At 33.5% G+C, this 19,201-nt stretch overlaps 1 protein-coding gene and 1 long non-coding RNA gene across 27 annotated transcripts in view; both read left to right on the top strand.

Moving 5' to 3' along the window:
• Window positions 1-19,201, top strand: part of LOC105831681 — a 304,195-nt gene that overhangs the window by 147,498 nt on the left and 137,496 nt on the right. The window lies entirely within an intron of this gene.
• On the top strand, window positions 8,901-12,269 carry LOC118647577. The gene is made up of 2 exons (XR_004964767.1): window positions 8,901-11,215; window positions 11,383-12,269. It is a non-coding gene; the product is annotated as an uncharacterized LOC118647577 (long non-coding RNA).

Below are 19,201 nucleotides of genomic sequence, written 5' to 3'. Positions count from 1 at the left end.
GAAAATATATTTTGTCGATCAAATTTTTGGCTAATAAATATTAAAGAAGACATCACGAGTAATATTTACTTGCTATTTCAATCCCTTTTTCATAAAATTATTATTTCTAATATTGTAATAATGTTAAAAATGAAGCTCTTAATCATAATTATATTTTATCTACACAATGTTATCTACATAATTATATTTTAACTACACAAATGTAGTTACGAATATTAAAAACATTTATTTCAGTATATCAACAAGAGTTTTGAAATTTTACTGGGATCTAGAGATTTCAGAGTGTAAAATTAAATAATAATTATAAAATTAAATAATAATTTGTTCCTTTAAATGTAAATGCTTTAAAGCGTTTCTGTCTTGTCAGAGTTATTATAGCGGTAAATTTACTCTCGCAGAGCTCCAAAACGAACTTTTACGTCATCGTTCGTATACCGCATATGATACAGAAATAGATCACGCGCTCTTACATCGTCGTTTTTTTATGTGTTCCTCCGCGTAAACGAGAATTAAAAAATGCACAGTATGACGATGAGCAAATCGTTTCTACGCATTCGTCAGGGAACGTTCGCGTAATGTACTCGCCTGAAACACCCAAATAAATCTGATATTTTTAATCTAACATTTTTTCCTCCTTTTCTTCGGATTTAATATCGCAACTTAATGCCGCGTAAGGCTGAAAGCTTAATTGATAAGGCCGACAAAGTTGAAAGGGAATACGGTCATAGAGAAATCGGGAAGTTAATATCGTTGACTCTGCCGCTGATCCGTAACGAGCTTTGACGACGACTCCGCGGTGCTGTCACGAATCGATTGCGGATCGAGGCTGATCGACGATCGAACAGACTCCTTCTCTGTATTGCCTATCGGCCGGAATCGATGATGAGCTACGACCGTGGCGAACGAGGCTCTTCCTGCGTAGTTTGGCGCGAGAGAGAGACAGAGAGAGAGAGAGAGAGAGCGACGTCCGATGGCGACGTTCGACTTCAAGCTCCATTCATATTCGAACGATATTTCATGAAGACGGAACAGTTCTCGTTTGACTGAAGTCGATTCCCCTTTTGTCGGCGTCTTCCGGAGTAAAATCGATATGTCGATATCGATGCGCGTTTTCGCGCGCTAGATATATTGAAAAAGAATTTGGCAATGATAATCGAGCCTAATGGATAGTTACTTAAGCTTTGGTGAAGTAATTTCGATTAAATGTTCAGTTAACATAATTAAAAATTTAGTAACCATTTAATGATCGATTGGTTACTATTATTATGTCTTTAATTTAATTAATTAAATAAATTATAATTTTTTTAAATTAAATTAAATTAAATTAAATTAAATTAAATATTACTTTAATTTAATTAAATATTACTAAATATTATGTTAACTGAACATTAATTGAAATTATTTTACGGAAGCTTGATTATTATTAACTAAACTGGGATTTTTCCTCGTGTACATAAATATACACTGAAAGAAGGATTTGGTAAAAGCGACCAAATATTGAATGAAGTAATGCCATTAAATATTTGGTTAATATAATAAAAAAATATTTTACTTTTTAAATTATTAATAAAATTGGTTAAATTGATTGTATTTACTAAATAATTTCAAAAGTAGAATTATTTTTATACAGGTACAGTAACGAAATATTGAGAAAAATGTATAGTTATTATTTTTTATGTTAAGCAAATATATAATTAACATTACTCCACTTATCTCTCTTTCTCTTTCTCTCTCTCTCTCATTTGATAGCTATTATCAAACCCTTCTCGGTGTATATACGCGCGATCAACTCTCCAGGGAACTCGGCTAATAAATATCTCGTTGCGCCAGTTGGTGGATGTATGTATGTACATGGTCGCGTTTTGCGTAAGGAAACGACCGGGATATTCATGGGCGCCGCGATTACACTTGGTGCGCCATGCGCGTTCGCGATGCAGAGCGACGGTGGCTTCAACAGCGCCGTTGTCAAAATAACGAGTTTCGCGTTTCCCTTACCGCTCTCTCCCTCCCGCTCTCGCGTCTGCACTCGTACTCGGGATTAATAGATACGTATGCTGCCGCATAATTCGTTCAGAATGTGCATGGATGTGTGAACGATGAAAGTTTCTACGCGAGCGATGTAAGTTCCTAATTCGTTATGTCAGTCGCGTTACTTCGTACACAACGAAATGGATTAAACGCGACGATTGTACCGGTTGCATTGAATTTGTGTGTGTGTGTGTGTGTGTGTGTAGAAAGTTTGCAAGATTTATATTAAATTTAATACATGTGTATTCTAAACGTTTTTCACTTAAATTCATGTAATTTAATTAGCACGAGTTGAATATGTAAGAAAATAACACAATTATTATATAAAAAAGTTAACACAAAGATATAATACTTCAAATGAAATTGTGGAAACATATTTTTTTAGTAAAATTAACATTTATATGTTTTGTATGAGAGCCCACACAGCAAAATTGATCCCGGGATCATCTCGATTTTATCCCATTTTTGTCCTGGCAAGATAAAACGTCTTATGGTTGTCCATAGGAGCTCTCAGTAAGAGCTCTCGTCCTGCTCAAGATCAATGCGGGACGGTTTAAAGATATCCCGTTGTAACAGCAAATAGACGAGCAAAGCGTACTCTCCAGAGGACATCCATAAGAGCTCTCAATAAGATCTCGTTCTGCTCAAGATCAATGCGGGACGGTTTAAAGATATCCCGTTGTAACAACGAATAGACGAGCAAAGCGTACTCTCCAGAGGATATCCATAAGAGCTCTCAATGAGATCTCGTCCTATTCAAGATCAATGCGGGACGGTTTAAAGATATCCCGTTGTAACAGCAAATAGACGAGCAAAGCGTACTCTCCAGAGGACATCCATAAGAGCTCTCAATAAGATCTCGTTCTGCTCAAGATCAATGCGGGACGGTTTAAAGATATCCCGTTGTAACAACGAATAGACGAGCAAAGCGTACTCTCCAGAGGACATCCATAAGAGCTCTCAGTAAAATCTCGTCCTATTCAAGATCAATGCGGAATGGTTTAAAGATATCCCGTTGTAACAACGAATAGACGAGCAAAGCGTACTCTCCAGAGGACATCCATAAGAGCTCTCAATAAGATCTCGTTCTGCTCAAGATCAATGCGGAATGGTTTAAAGATATCCCGTTGTAACAACGAATAAACGAGCAAAGCGTACTCTCCAGAGGACATCCATAAGAGCTCTCAGTAAAATCTCGTCCTACGCAAGATCAATGCGGGACGGTTTAAAGATATCCCGTTGTAACAGCGAATAGACGAGCAAAGCGTACTCTCCAGAGGACATCCATAAGAGCTCTCAGTAAAATCTCGTCCTACGCAAAATCAATGCGGGACGGTTTAAAGATATCCCGTTGTAACAGCGAAAGATGAGCAAAGCGTACTCTCCAGAGCACATCCATAGGAGCTCTTAATAAGATCTCGTCCTACTCAATGCGGGATGGTTTAAAGATATCCCGTTGTAACAGGGAATAGACGAGCAAAGCGTACTCTCCAGAGGACATCCGTAGGAGCTCTCAGTAAAATCTCGTCCTACTCAAGCTCAATGCGGGACGATTAAAAGATATCCCATTGTAACAGGGAATAGAGCAAAGCGTACTCTCCAGAGGACATCCGTAGGAGTTCTCAGTAAGATCTCGTCCTACTCAAGCTCAATGCGGGACGGTTTAAAAATATCCCGTTGTAACAGCAAATAGACGAGCAAAGCGTACTCTCCAGAGGACGTCCATAGGAGCTCTCAGGAACATAAAAATGTGACAATTACGACAATATTACACTTATTGAAACAATATATTAACAATATTAAAAATTATAAAAAATGACATCTAGTTCTTATTTTTTTTATTTTATTTTACCCAAACAGAGCAAACACAGATCTTTTTATAAGTTTTCATCATATTTCACATCTTATTTCGCATACGTAAAATTAATAAAAAACTGTAAAACTTTATATTTATTTATAAAAAAAAAATTGTAAGTTAACTATACATGTTTCATCCTTCTTACAACATCTATTAAAATGATTTATAAAAAATAATATGTAATGATAAACATGAAGTATTCATGGATCATCACGAAGCGTTAGATGCGTACGATCTTCAAAGTCAAGCAACGTCGGCGATGGTTCGCACTTGGATGGGTGACCGTTTTTTCCGGATGCAGAATTAAGCAAGATCTCCATAAGACATCGAGAGGACATTGAAATTTACATCTATAGTACATCCTTGGGACATCATGCTAGTTATCCCGCGATTGTCACGAGATCGTCTCATGGGATGCCTATAGGATCATAAATGTCCGCTTTTTTTTATCGCAGTAGGCCGATCTTGTTGACGTCCTAAAAACGTCAGCAAGATCGTCCTACTGCGGTAAAGGCAGTGGACATTTTTTATCGTATGGGCATCCCATGAGACGATCTCGTTACAATCGCGGGATAACTAGCGTGATGTCCCAAGGATGTACTATGGATGTAAATTTCAATATCCTCTTGATGTCTTATGGAGATCTTGGGCTATCGTAGGGACGTCTTTAGGACGTCAGCAAGATCGTCCTACTGCGGTAAAGACAGTAGACATTTTTTATCCTATGGGCATCCCATGAGACAATCTCGTTATAATCGCGGGATAACTAGCGCGATGTCTCAAGGACGTACTATGGATGTAAATTTGTTGTCTGGGAGAGAGAGATTGTATATACATATATATATATAATAAAATGTTATTCATTTAATTTAAAATTTACACGGTTTAAAATTACATTATTTTTATATTATTTGTTTATTTAAATGTATATATTATATATTTTTTTATTTTTATATCATAATAAAAAACATTGAATATCAATTTAACGCAAAATATTCAAGTAACACAATCATGTTATGTTAGATTAGTATTCAGTTACGTTAAAAATTCAGCACAAAGTTTGAATCGGAACACAAAAATAAAATGTTTTTAGTCTGTAAGTAGAAATCAGCTGTAGATACAGAGAAATACTAATTATTAATTATTGCAAGAAGAATTTACATCCAACACATCGCCTTTTCATTTTATTGCCAGAGAAAAAAATTATATCCTAAGAGAAACAAAGACTTGTTTGATTATAATTAAATAAAATAAATTATGGTTAAACATTTTATTTTATAGGTATTATTGCTACGGTATTATTAATAGTAATATATAATGTATTACTAAAAATGAATATAATTCAAATATTTTTTGTACCAACTTTATTTAAATTATGGTTATTGCAACTTTTTAAACCATAATTTTAACCATTAATACCTACATATTTTATTATAGACATAAATTAATTTTTCAAATATTATTAAATTGATTCATCAATTTAATATCGTGATAATATACTATTTCTTCAACTGTGTTTCAAGATTCAAAATTTATTCAGTGCGCAGTTTGACAAACTGTGAAACTATGAAAAAGTATATAAAATCACATAAAAAATATCAGTACGAGACCGAATAAGACTTATTTTTAATTATAATAATTACCTTTTCACACGTCAGTTTATACTCTCTTATTATTTTTAATTATAATATAATTATCTTTTCACACGTCAGTTTATACTCTCTTATTATTATTAAATATACATATTTTTAAATATATTATCATTTTTAAATATAGACCAATATTCAAAACGCGTTTATAAAGATATTAGCACTATTTTTCTATCTTCTATCGTTAGGTGAAAGACAAAGCTAGATTGACAAAAAAAGTGCGCTAACATTTTTATAAGCGTTCTGAATACGGATCATAAATTTCATTAAGTTTTATCGCATCGCAATCGTAGAATTAGATGCATCGCGAATGTATGACGTGACATTAGCGCACATTTAAACAATCTTCGTATTTTTATTGGCCGTAAAATGCAATCGCATATCTTAATGCCAAGAAGAAGTCTATGAAATCGCACGCGCGATACACGTGTATGTACGTTACATACTTACACGAGCCAAAATCGACATAAACGCATCATCTCACATTACATTTCGTTACACTTCACGTACCGTTTCAGAGACATTACTGCGCTCGAGAGACGCGAAAAGCCAGCTCCCTATTTTATTTTCTTTTTATCATTGCGGCTTTGTAACCTTTTCCCGCGCGTAGGTATACGTTGCCATGAAAATTCTATGAAATTGGATTCTCTCTCTCTCCGTGTACTTTACCTCTTCAATATACCCGTCGTTTCGGTTAAATCGTTCCTCTTTGAGATTTTTCGTCGCTTTGTACGTAAACGGCACAAATTTGGGAAAAACGCGAAAATTTGCTTCTCCTTTCCTCAAGTCAATATCGAGCACAACACGCCGTACTCGACTACTCGAAAGACAAACCGAGGGAAGAAGTGTCGCTCTGTGAAGAACTTAAAAAGTTTTCCCGTAGTTCGGTGAACTTCGTATCTCGCTCGCCTTCGAGAAACTACTTGCGCACACGTGCTCCTGTAAAATATATATTTTTTTTTTGGACCTTTTTGTGACGCAAAAAATATTTGCAAAGTTGCCGTCTCGCACATGTGCTCGCCCCGCTTTACATAAACCGCTCTTGCCTCACTTTCTATTGTCCGAGACACGACGTGTTTCGCGAAAGTCTCGAGATTTGGAAAATTTGCCCAGGGACGATTATTTTCGCATATCTTTAACACTACAATCGTTATCTTAAGCCTCTTAAATGTGATGTGCATCACGATATCTAATTTTCATCGGCGTTTTATGATATGTCTCGCGATTGAAATCTTTTATGATAATCTTTATACCGTGCTTCAAATTTGAGAGAGCAATAAAAATTTGGAAAACACCTTTTACACGTTCTTTGATTTCAAAAAATTATTAATTTTTAACGTTATTATCTTCTTATTAAAATTTCTTATGTGATTATCACTATAAATGTTTTAACTTCGAAAGCAATAGAAAGCAATAAAATAGTTCTTTAAGGTTTATAGAATTCTAATGATTTGAAGAATAGGATATTTTTCCACACCATGTAAAACTCATTTATAGAGATAAGAAAATAATGTGTTTCTGCTTTGAAAATATGTATTTTTCTCTATAAATGTAAAAAGATGCAAAATTAGAATTAAACATAAAAATAAATAAATAATAATAGTGTTCTAAACAAATGCACATATCCACTTGAAAGTCACAATAAATTATCTGAAATTAAAAAGTAAGCAATCCTTTTTTTTCTACACTTGTCATTTTTTAATCACGGAGGAATTTTTTAATAATTTTATTTTTCATGAAATTATAAACATAAATTTGAAAAGTGTGTTTGTTTGAAACATTATTTTCTTTTTGTTATAACTTAAGAAAAAAAAATAAAAGTCGAGAAAAGGGTCGTAATCCGTGCGATGTTGAAAATGATATATTATTAAGGATATTAAAGATTTTGTTTAAAAGTTTTACATTACTTGAATAAGCTATGTTTGAATTACTGTGTTTATTATTTTGAAAAATAATATTTTGAGAAAAAATGTGTCGAAAGTTTAACATCATTTTTAAAACGTAATTCTACATCTCACTTTTTTAAACAAACATACATGTTTACAAAACAAAAACAGATTATACATGCATTTATTTTTTTAGTTTTACATAATGTTGAAAAACATTCTATTTTTCAATTTCCTACGTTTCCACAATTTCTAAAAATATGATACTTTTTCTCTTAAAAAACAAAGCAAAAAATAAAATAGAACGTAATATACATCATTAGCTTCTTAGCACTATAAACTTCTGATTAAAATGTTTCATGCCTCTCGCCATGCTTCAAATACGAAAGCAAACAGAAATCCGAGAAACGCCGGCCTCTCGCTTTTTATAATTTGAAAACGTAATTCTTTACCATCTAAGAAGAAAATAAAAACGAATCATCCGGCCAGAAGGATTAAGGAAGCGGAAATAAATATGAAGTCGGAGGGAAACCGCGAGTACGAAATCCTAAGCGAAGGAGCCCTCTGAAAAGCCCTCGAGCCGCGAAGCTCGAGCCGAGCGAATCCGCCGGCACGTTACTACCGCGATACAGCCAGGCCCAGTCGATAGCACACGCACACGAGCAACGATCTCTCCCCTGCGCCGTGTACGAACGTACGAAGTCGCACGAAAGTGGTATAGATTTTTTTTGCCCCGCACGCGCCCCGGTGCCGGAACGGCGCCCACGCACACGCGGATACGCGCGCGTCGTCGGGCCGATGACGGCATTCCGCGTAGCGAGTACGTCGAGAAAAATGGTTTGGTTATATTAACAAGACATGAACGGTCGAATGCGTCAAACCAATTTGGTCAAACGGGATGTTATCTTTAATATCCGCACAGAAAAGAAGCAAGTGTCAAATTGACTCTTATATACTCATATGCACGCGTTTATTGTTTTATACTATATATATGCAACAATATATAATCTTCTTAAAAGAATTTGAAAATCTTGGGTTTTGACAGTATTTTACAGTCTTATTTTTGTAATTGTTATTTCAAGGATACACAGAGAGATAGATTTCTTTAGATTTAATAAACAGTTTTGTTCAACTATTCCACAGCATATATTTCTTTAGTTTTAATAAATTTTCTTTAGATTTAATAAAATTTATTAAAACCAAAGAAATATATGCTTTGGAATAATCGAACAAAATTGTTTATTAAATCTAAATAACTCTTTCTCTTTATGTATGATATAATTATTTTGATAATTTTATTCTAAGAAAATGATAATTTTCGATTTGAACGTACAGTATTTTCTATCCAATATTTTTTCTTTTTATCCAAGAAAATTATTCTTAAATAACAAGAATATCATTTTCTTGATTAAACTATATAAAATTTTAAAATAAATCTTTATTCGAGTAAATTTTTTTGATTTAACGCGATACAATCTTATTTCAAGATTTTCATTTTGAAACTAAAGATATTGTCAAAATAACAATATTTTTCTGTACGGTTATTATAATAATAGAATTCGAGATTTTATAACTACGGACTGTTCGCTAGATTTTATTATGTGGTGATTTAAGATCTCTGATTCATCCGTTTTTGAATAGACTTACTGTATGATTGAATCCATCAGATTTCCAATTAGTGCAACAAGACTCTTTTTCAATGTACGGAAGTGACATAAGGAAATGGGGCTTGTGCATCGGCCCGATATAGATTCGCGCCGTGCTCCCGCCTTATACTAAAGATTTCCGTTCTCCATCTGCCGTCGTCTCCCCTTCGATTGTTCTCTCCCCTCCCCCCCTTCCTACCCCCGAGAGTTTTGATTTGCACGCCGTTATTATTCATTTGACGTTGCGCGGATGCTAAAAATATCGGTTCCGACTCGAATCTGATCTTCGTGGCTAAATTTAGTTACATATTTGTAGTCATAAGTTATCAGTCAGACAGATTAAAGATAATTTAATTTTCTTCCATAAGACAATTAAACGATGTCGCGAAAAATGATATCGATAATTCTAAAACGGAAAATTAAATTTGGATAATTATGCATTTCCCAAAATTAAATATCGCTAAAGATGATTTAATTGCTTGCATTTTAATATGTCTCCTCGAATAGTTCTTGCCGTCTCCGCATTGGAAATTAAAGATTGCAAATTGAGGATTACAATTTAAACAATTAAAACGAAATAGATAAATTAAAATTAAAATTATTTGATTGATCGAGTTCTAATGTTTGATTTGCAATCTTTAATTTTTAATTCACGGTTAGAAAAGTGTTAAATAACATATATCGCGTATCCCAACGATTGACTAACGTTTTTGTATTAAATTAACAAAAGGTGAATGTGTCAGAAAGTTACATAAATGTTGTGTAAAGAATTAAAAATGTAACTTTAGCACAATTTAGAAACAGAGTAAAGATATTTTTTTAGTAAAATTAACAATTATAACGTGCTGATACACATACATTTTATTTAGTAATTTTTGAAAGAGTGAGAGAAAGGGAGAATTAATTTTTTTTAATTACATTATCTTCATTTATTTATCCACAAACTGTGTTATTTTACACTAAGAAATAAATATCAATTTAACACAAAAATATTTAAATACAACAAAAAAATAAGTACGGAAGGTTTTAACATAAAATGTTTAATCTGATACGAGCTTAATTAAGATTGCGGATTAGAAGCATCTGGGATTGTCGAAACATTGTAATTATTTCTCGGAGATAAAGATTCTATTGCGCTATAAGTCTGCCTGTTTGTTTTAAAGGCTAAGTCGTTTCGGCGCTACCGCTCAACTTCGGACAATTAGGGAGAATTAAGGCGCGCCACGCTCTTAACTCTTTCGTTCACTGAACTTGTGGGCGAGAAAGCTATGCAATTTAAGAGCATAAAGTCTCTCGCGAGTCTCGACGGACGCAACAGTGCGTGAAAGTGTCGATTCATCGAACACGCAAGGGCGTGAACTTACATCGATTTACGCCAAGTGTCGTTACGCTAACTCGTGCGAAACAAGTTTGTCGATCAATTTCGTTCGGGTTGCGTGGTGACGAGTGGAAAAAAAAATTGGTGAGTGAAAATTTTTCCATCGTGGAATACGAAATGACAATTAAATATGTACAGCCTTCGCGCGAAGGTTGTCAACAAAAAATCCGGAAATGCGGAAAATATTTTCCGGGAAAATATTAGCCGATAGCATAAATAAAATCGAAATAATGCACTTTCGAAAAGTAAATCACTCGTAAAAGTGTAAACACAATTGGAAATTAAACGTGGAAATATTGTGAAAGCGCAACGCGAATTCGTGTCGCGTTATTTCACCTCTAGGTTGAATCCGAAATTGAATAGGGTTTCAAATATTTGCCAGAAACGTAGGATTGCGAGTGCTCGTTGGATTTGCCTTTAATTCGCGAAATGCGCGGGAGCTTATAAATTTTCCGAGATTATGGCGAAGTAATAAGAAATGTAAATTACAGCTGACAAGTCATCGCGAGGAATATGTGGCGGTTTATATCGCAACGGGACATGGTTTCTGAATTATTACCGAGTTTAACCCGAAGTATTTTCGGCCCATCGACGATTACATGTCGAGACACATTACGCGCCCGAGACACCAAGGTTCGTTAACCCCCACACGGAAAAAACAAGCGCAGTTGTATTAACGTGACATGTTTGGTTCAACAAGATTTAGCTGGATTAAATGGAATTTCCGATTATCATAATAAAATATTGTGGTAACCAAGAAGAACATTTAGGTCTAACAATGGTCAAATTTTGATTACTCCTGATCTAGGTATAATATCTAAATGTTAATTATTATGACTACATAATATAGTAAGATAAACATGACATGTATAGTTAGTAATATTAAACACATTTTTTGATTAACATAATAAAATATTCTGGTAACCAAAACATTTAGGTCTAACAATGGTCAAATTTTGATTACTCCTGATTTAGTTATAATATCTAATTGCATGGTTATTATGACTATATAATATAGTTAGATAAACATGACATGTATAGTAAAATTAAACACAATTTTTCAAAAATTGTTTCATTTGACGATTGTGTTGTTGAGTTTTCCTAGAAACCGTGAACGAGTTTGGACGTGCTGTGGAAAATTTAAGTTCTTGCAAAGATTATCTCTGCTCAAGTGCTCTGCATTGTATCATTCAATAGCCTGTTCTTTTATCGCACCAGTGCTGCACTGCTGCACTGGTGCGATAAGGCAGAATGAAAAAAAAAAAATTATTTGTCTTACTCTAACCTGTTACTCTAACCCTGTGCAGCAGTACAGGGACAAAGAACAAGCCATGAGTTTGATTTTGTTATTAAATTTGTTTTCGCAACACAATTACGTGTTTTCGGTGCCAGTATCGTTCTCGATATCTATGGGGAAGAAACGCAACAAGCCATAAATAATTCTAAGAAGAACTAGTACCACCATCAAATTTATTTGTAAAAAATGGTGGTTACCTAAATCAGAATATGTCACTATTCGGATTAATAAACCACATTATGCCTGTTTTTTTAATCAAAAGTCTAATCATATTATTAAGATTAATTAAAAAGAATTAATGACGAAGTTGACTTTAACTGGCAAGTATTTTATTCGAATTAATACGACGTTTTGGCCCTCGCTTTGAGCTCTTATCAAATACATATACAAATTAAATTCTTCAATAATAGCCACACATTTTTACTAATTGTGCCAACAAACCATAAAACTGAATGCAATTCAAGTAACTCCAAAGTATGTAGAAAAGATTTAAAAAAAAAAGAAGAATTTAAACTCTAAGCAGAAAATAATGAGACTTGCATTTGAATTTTAATAATTATTAAAAGGCAGAGAAGCTGGTAAACTTACGTGTCCGTTAAATTAAAAATTAAGTATTACGTGTCTATTGTGTTACTTTTACCCCTTTTTCAGTTATCCTAATAATTTAATACTTTACTTAAATTAACACAACAGTAAATGTGTTAAATGTTAATATAAGAAGTTTAACAAGGATTTATTTTAACATAAATACAAATGTTTTTTTTACTGTGTAATATTAAATTTAGTCCGATTTGATACGCTTTAGAAGCGAGTAATTTTTAAAAGCACTTAGTCATATATTCAACGATAAGCAAATAAATTACAATCACGAGAAAGAAACTGACATTGATATTCAATCCGAACTTAAGCACAACTTGGGAAAGTACCAGGAGTGTATTTAAACGCCAAATGCAAGATTCCCAGCGCCTTACGATTCTCGTACGTTTCTTCTTTTTTTCTTCGCCATCCGCCATTAAACTTCCAATACGTCCTGCACTCGAGGGAGAAGACTCGAGATGGAGGAAATGGAAGGAAGGAGAAAAATGCGCGGGTATATATATACATATATATATATACATATATATATTCTCGATACTTCCGAGATCCCGGCACTCGGCGGAGGCTGACGAAGTCGAGTGTACTGGAGAAAACGAGACGCGGTACAGAAGCGCACTTTCGCGCGTATTTTTGGTTGACGATAATCGATAAGCGCTCGCTGTGCCCCGATGACGCGCCGGGATGCTATTGTCCCGTAGCGCCGATCCTCTCGTTCCGGTCGGAGGTGGACGATACTTTCTGCGAGGTTGACCAGAGGGCCAACGGCAAAGAGATGCGCGCGGCGCGGCCGTGCGCGAATACATCCGGATTTATGAGCGTTTCGATCTGAGAGGCAAAATACCGTCGAGACTGAAGTGACTGTATTCCACGAAGTGGACGGATAAAAAGGAACATTTTTGTTATGAGAATTAATATCTTTATTTTCGAAATATTAAAATGGGATTATGTATAGTGTCAACAAATGTAGTTTGCTTACAAGTTTTACATAATTCAAGAAAAATATACTCTTATTTGGTAATAATTTTTGTGGGTTTAGAAAGAAAAGTTTTAGTAAGAATATTTTCAAATTAAATATTAGAATTTTTTGCTACTATTATTGAAACATTTATGTTGTATTTTTTAAAATAATTATTTTATGATATTGATATAAAAATATAATTATACTGAAAATCAGAGGTCGCCGATCTATATATATTTACATTAGCACATCACTTTGTTTTTGGATAATATTTCTCAAATAAAAATTAAAAGTAGAGCATAAATGTAAATTAGAAAGTATCTTTTATCGGATGGTGTAATAAATTTTATAATACTGTTTTATATTTTGTTATTAATTTCTTTGCAACATAAGAAAATAAACTTTTGAGAAACTAGGTCCAAAACTGACATAGTAAATAGTATGGCAAAATTTAGACATGATCTCGTATAGTAAGAGTTATTTATAAAATAAAAAAATTGAAGAATTTCTAAAAGTCTTGTAATTTCGATGTAAAACGTTTTTTATCGATTTATACCTTATGCTGTTTCGCAAGGCACAACATATCACTGTATGTAAGCGTGACAATATAACAAGAGATTGAGTTACTAACTTTCATTTTTATTTTATATAACTTATATAACTTTTTTATTACGTCTGTTTTATTGACAGGTATATCAGTTTACATTGCATGTCTTATGTTTAAATTGGGTTATGAAAAAAATGAAATAAAAAAAGAAAAAAAGTATAAATAAAATAAGTTTAGAACGCTACAATGTAAAATAATATAATATTATAATATTAATAACATATTTACTATTGTTTAAACCATGCAATTTGTAAAAGGAATCCGTGTAAATTTTATTATTGTTTTTGAAGAATTTATTTTTAGCAGATTTTACAAAAATCAAAACTACGCGTTTTTATTCACTAACTGTCTAGGCAGATTATGTTTCTACTGATAAAGTGCAATACCAAATTTTGGCAGAGAAATAAACGAGTGACAAAAAAAGTCTTGTTGAATTAATTGGAAATTTGGTAGGTTCAACTAGAATCTGACCTTATAAGTTTACATCAACCAAATTTCCAATTAATTCAACAAGAACCCTTTTTGCAGCGTACGGTTGAAAGTAATGCAAAGCAACAGCACAAAGTAGAGACGGTACGCGTCATGTTCGTTGGAAACTTTCGCGGGTGTTTGTACCGTACCGTCCCCGAAATAGCCGAAATCACTACGCGTTCCGTCCTCCGGACGGCGAAAACGATTGGATTACAAAGCTATTATACATCCTTCTTCGTCGTTTTGCCCGCGGCGGGCAGAAAAAAGCCCATCCGATCTCGAAATCGATTTTGTCGCGCCAACGCCTGTTTTACTTCCGAACGAAACTGCAAGTTAGATTAGATGGAAATGCGGAGAGACAGCGCTTCAAATCCCGGGAGACGCGTGTCGCAGCTCGTTAGTTTGTAACACACGATGCAATTTGATGCACAGCGCGGTGCAACTATGTGCCTTCACGCGGTTGGCTCTTAGCGTTCATGGATAACGCCGTAGAGATTTTTTTTTTTAACGTAACATTTCGCCGCGAAGTAACAATAACAAACGGCGCGGAAGTTTAAATAAGAATTGGCACCGGCCGCTCGGTTGACATCGATCACGTGTAAAAATTGATCAATCCACCGTTTTCCTCGCGCGACACCCGATATTATTGTCACTGTTGTCGCTATATATCGCCGCTTTTGAATATCGAATATCGATATTGGCCCGATGTCAAGAATCGCCCGATATATCATATATCGGGTTAAATTACTCTCCATGTTTGTTAAACCGCACGGCGGGACATTACCCGAGCGATATCACGCCTCATTACGCCGTTGTAATATGTATAATGCACCAATTTCCAATTTTATACACGCACACGAAATAAATATGCGTGCGAAATAAGAGACGCGAAGCCACGTTTCTTCTTTCGCACGCATATTTATTTCGTCTCGTGTTTACCTGAAAAGAAATGCAAGAAACCATTAATCAACAGTAATAATACACTGGCAGAAAAGAATGCTTAACACAAAATAACAATAAATATTCATTTGAATAGTACCAATAACATATTTTATAGAAAATGAATAATATTTATTTCAAATAAGAAATATTTTCTAAATTATAGAAAGTCTTATTTGTTTTAAATAAGTATTATTGATTTTCTATAAAATATGTTATTGGTATTATTCGAATAAATATTTATTTGAATTAAGCACTCTTTTCTCTCAGTGTATAAACTATGCCAATGTGTGAAAACAATAACAAAAGTAGATGATTATAATATCTTTTTCGGATCTTGCCTAATAAAATAAATTTGTATACGTTCACCAGTTTCATAAATTGCGCGACAGTAATTTCGTATGCTTGAAGCGCAGTTCTAAACTAAAATTTGAGTAATATCACAATGTAATATCACAGAATTAACTTGATAAGAATTTAATAGTAATGGTGCTAATAAGAATTGTAAAATACTGCGAAGAATTAGTGCATAATGTATATAAATTCTTGGTAACAATTTTTTAATATAAAAACATGTAAAAATATATAAAATATGTCCATATATTTTTATATTAGTTTTTTTGTAAAATTTCTGTTTAATGTAAAAAAAATTATAATCATACTGGAAAGGACAAACACTAATTAAAAAAATACATTTCACATTGTTTCTTTTACAAAAAATTGAGCATGAAGAAATTAAAAAATTGTCCGTGCATATACATATATTTACGATTTATGGAATATATATAATTATATATGAGCAATTTTTTTCCATTTATTATATAGCTTTTTCTAAAAGAAGCAATGCGAAGATTATCTTTTTGATTAGTTTTTGTCTTGACTATTATTTTTTTTTATACCAAACAAAAGTTTTACCAAAAAAGAAACTGATATAAACAAATATGGATATATCTTATATATTCTTTTTTTCTATATGTTATTATATGCATAACAAATTTTTTACTGGCTTGAGAAAATGTATACGAATATCACGCAGTGAACAATGCGTATCTGTCACCGAGAACGGCTTGAACTGAAGGAAAGTATAGATTCTTTTTTATTAAATTCGAAGAAAACTTCCTCCCCAAAGGACTGTCGCCGTTCTCATTTTTTCTCTCGCGCCGTAAGTCACGTTCGTGACGCATTGCCAATTTCGACTGTTAGCGACGCCTCGGCCCTGTTTTCGCCGGAAAGATTAATGCGTGACGCCTGCATCCATACGGTCTCACGACGCCGATTCATTGTCGTCCTTATGAAACGGACCGCACGGTTTCGCGTCTTTCTTCTTGTTGCCTCTCGCCTACTTTTTTCCGCCGCAGGCTGCCATCCTCTCCGATTTCGCTCGTGACCCGTTTTCCGCGATCTTCCCTCCCGGTTTGTGGTTCACACTCGTGTTGTTCGCCATGTTTGTTGATGCAACGTCCGAGCACCGCGATCCGACGACGTGTACGTTATACGGATCATCGACACACAGAATTTCTTCGTGTACAGGTACACTGGTATAGAGTCTACTTCGTTTACCGAAAGGCAAAAATATGCGTCGACTTTATGCGATTTGAAGGTACTTCCTATCAAATCATGAGTTGAATAATTTCACCAATATCAATTGATACTGATTGCTCGAATCTTTATGGTTTATTTAAGTATGAGAATTTATCTGTTTATATTAATGCATATTAAAACTGGGGAACTAAAGAAAGAATTAGAATTAGTCCAAAGAAGAAAATGTAATGATATAATTTAACAGAGTAATGTGAGATGTGATCTAGGGAGGGAATTTACAAAAAAGTTAATTTAATTGGATCTTAATATTACATTTTTAATAGGTTGATAATATTAATGAAATATTAGGGAAAAATGAAATACATGTATATTGAGTGCTTTTAATGTATCTATATGCGTGCATATAATCTATTATTAATTATTACTTTTTAGCGTTAATAATATTTTAACCCTTGAGACTCCAACGTCGAGCTGAACTCGACATAATGTTTTGTTTCAATGTCGAACCAGGTTTGATATAAAAATTTGTTTATACATATATTTTAATTTTTTAATTTAAAAATATTTTTTTTATTTATTATATATGATTTATGTTAGATTAATATATTTTGTTATACATATATATCGCTTTTGTTATTGCGTTAAATATTTAACAAATTTGAATTTTTAATATTTAAATAATGCGAAAGAAAATTTCAATTTTATCAAGGCAAATGCAGAGATGTTATTAAAACTTTTTAAAGAAACTTCTATAATGAATTTTATTTTTGAAATATATTAATAATTATAAAATATTTAATATTCTTTATTTTTTATAAGAAAACATTTTATTGCAGCATTCTTTTATTTTTGTTACAGAACACAAAGGGTTAATTTTTGAATATTTGAAGTGACATTAATTTATCTCGCAATCATGATATACAATTTTACATCAATGACATATATAGTATATTTGATGACATTGTAAGTTAAAGAGAGACGAGAAATCACCTAAATAACTTGGGTTCACTGACGTTGATGTAACCGGAGCAGTTAGGGGCCATTTGTCAGCTAGTTAACGACGAATTCCTAATCATTTGAATCGAAGCTGGAATGATCTTAACTGGTCATCGAGGAACGGTCATTTAAATGCAAATCGCGCGTGACTATGTGTTGGCGGACGAATCTAAAAAAAAAACAAGCACAATATGGTTGGCGTGTCTCCATGTGGCTCCCGTCACGTAGTGAGAGAAAAGACGCTCATTTTAAACAAAAATCCTAGATTTAGTATTTAATTGATTTAGATGATTTTTTGAAAATTTCTTCGTAAATTTTTCTATATTATAAACTTGCAAACTTTCTAAAATATTGTCAAAATTAGTACAGAGAGAGGGGGAAGGGGAGTATTATAATTCTCATGAGTATGATGACTACTCGTAATATCTTCGTTATTAGATGAAAAATTCTAGTGATTAATTATGGAATCATTCATTTAATGGCTCGTATGCAGTGGCACTAATATGTTAACTCGCAACAATCGACATTTGTTATAATACATTTTTACTTTTGAAAAATTTTTAAGGTATAATTTAGTGTTGAATTACGCACACTTGCCCATTCTTTTTAAACTTGGGAATATATTTATGCTTCAACTTTTTCCATTAACATTTTATTAGATTTTGATATATATATTTCCAATTACAAATATATAATACAAAATTAAATAATAACGTGGAATTTTATAATGTAATTTTCTAAACTAGAAAGGGATGTTTTGGTTAACAAAGAATGATTCTCATATATATATGTATATATATATCTATACTTGTTTCTATGCAAATATATTTAATATCACACACATTCAATATTTTTAATCAATATATTTTATGCACACATACAATTATGATCATTTTGAATTTAAAAAACTTTTTAGATTCATAATGAAGAAAAATTTACAAAAAATTTTAAAAAACAATCATCAAAAGCGATTAAATGTTAGACCATTCAATTTTTGTTCAGAATGAGTGCCTTGTCTCCCATTGTGCGCCAGTGCGCGATAATTTTACGTGGGCGCGGAGAGAGTATCCTCCACCTTCCCGCGAAACGTGGTGCACCGGCGCGACGGCGGCGGCGCACGTCGGCATCGTTCGGGGTATTATGCAAAAACACAGCGAGCAACAGATGGCACGCGGAGGAGGTCGAGGAACTTGAGAGCGTTTCACGTGACGCGGTATAGCTCCGGTAATTAGACCCAGTCATACCGATCGAAATCGATCGCCTGGCCGTGGCACATGCATTATGCAATCTTAATCGCACGTCGAGCGGTGGGTCATCTGGCCGGTCATCCGGGAATGCGTGTCGGTGTT

This window comes from Monomorium pharaonis, chromosome 10 (genome assembly GCF_013373865.1).
Source record: "Monomorium pharaonis isolate MP-MQ-018 chromosome 10, ASM1337386v2, whole genome shotgun sequence".
In the NCBI taxonomy this organism is placed as follows: Eukaryota; Metazoa; Arthropoda; class Insecta; order Hymenoptera; family Formicidae; genus Monomorium; species Monomorium pharaonis.
This window is presented reverse-complemented; position numbering and strand designations above follow the sequence as displayed.